The 1,366-nt window shown below is 40.7% G+C and overlaps 1 non-coding gene across 1 annotated transcript; it reads left to right on the plus strand.

Moving 5' to 3' along the window:
• The first annotated feature begins 202 nt into the window (after nucleotides 1–202).
• Trnas-aga lies at nucleotides 203–284 on the plus strand. The gene has a single exon. It is a non-coding gene; the product is annotated as a tRNA-Ser (tRNA).
• Nucleotides 285–1,366: the final 1,082 nt, after the last annotated feature.

The raw sequence follows: 1,366 nt of genomic DNA on the forward strand, positions 1-1,366 counted from the left end.
AGTGTCAGAAGTATGCATGTAAGTGTAATCGCCGAAGACGACAGCATACACTGTATCAAGGAAAAGATGCTTGAGAAAATAGAAAGATTAAATAGACATAAAATAATCAATGTTACTAGTATAAAACATTTATCGTTAAGGTCCAAGGGGGAAAAAGCTATCAATGCTATATAAATTCAAGATTGACGGAGGGTATCGGGAAGTCGTCGTGGCCGAGTGGTTAAGGCGATGGACTAGAAATCCATTGGGATCTTCCCGCACAGGTTCGAATCCTGTCGACGACGTTATTTTTTTTTCCTTATTTTGTTTCGATTCTTTATCTTCACTACTAGACTACATAAAAACAAAAACAAATGAAGTTACTAAAAGTAAAGTTCTGTAGTCAATGCTAGTTTGAATCGATTTGACGATGAATTGATCGACATTTATTGTTCATTCAACCATGAAAATAAATGAACTTGGTGTTGTCTTTTCTATATTGTGTATCTCGTCAAATGTCCTAAGTGCTCCATATAATCCATTGTATTTGTAACAGGGTAGTTTCGGTTGTTTTCCCGATCTCACCACAAGAACAAACATAACACTTTCATGGGTCCAAGTCCTTTTACTTTAATTTGATGCTTCTGGTTAGAAGGCGAAACCTCCGCACCACACACTCGCGCTCTCGATGAAACGTGCTGACCTCAAATATCTCCCACCGCCAAGCCTGTGACTGTGTGCGTGTGTATGCGTGCCATCTTCCATATATACTACTATATATTGGTAACCGTGTTAATTGAACTTCAGCAGATTAGCTGAGCGTGTTGACCAAAGTTCAACAGTATACCAAACGATTTTCTGTCATCTTCACACACACTTCGACATTAACTCGCTGGTCCGTCTGAGGTCTCAGATCCCGCATCTCCCACCCCTGTATCGGCTGTATGTGTGTGTGTCTCGTTTTCGAGCTCCCCCACCCCCACCCTCAAGTTTGGTGCTGTGTGTAACGTAAATGCTGTTTAATCATGGGGCCTACAACTCATACAAGAGTTGCAAGGACAGTACGTCGTGTTGATAAGAAGCGTATAATTATGATCGCCATGGAACCTGCAGAGACTTTAATCTACTTCGATCGATCAGCTTTTACACGTGTTTCTTCTACTTCCCTTCCCCAACTTTACATATTTCTTACCGCTCTTTAGTATTAATTCACACTCAATAGTACAAGAGTTGTTAAATATAATCAATGGTTCGTCTTTAGATCACGTTCGTGAGACGACGCTTACAGTCTTTGGAATCACTGTGGCATCTTCCGTGGATACCAACGTAGCAGACGATTTTACGTGCTATCCAATCATATTGCACTCTCCATTTACTTCGGTTCTGC

Source organism: Pomacea canaliculata, linkage group LG13 (genome assembly GCF_003073045.1).
Source record: "Pomacea canaliculata isolate SZHN2017 linkage group LG13, ASM307304v1, whole genome shotgun sequence".
Classification (NCBI taxonomy): Eukaryota; Metazoa; Mollusca; class Gastropoda; order Architaenioglossa; family Ampullariidae; genus Pomacea; species Pomacea canaliculata.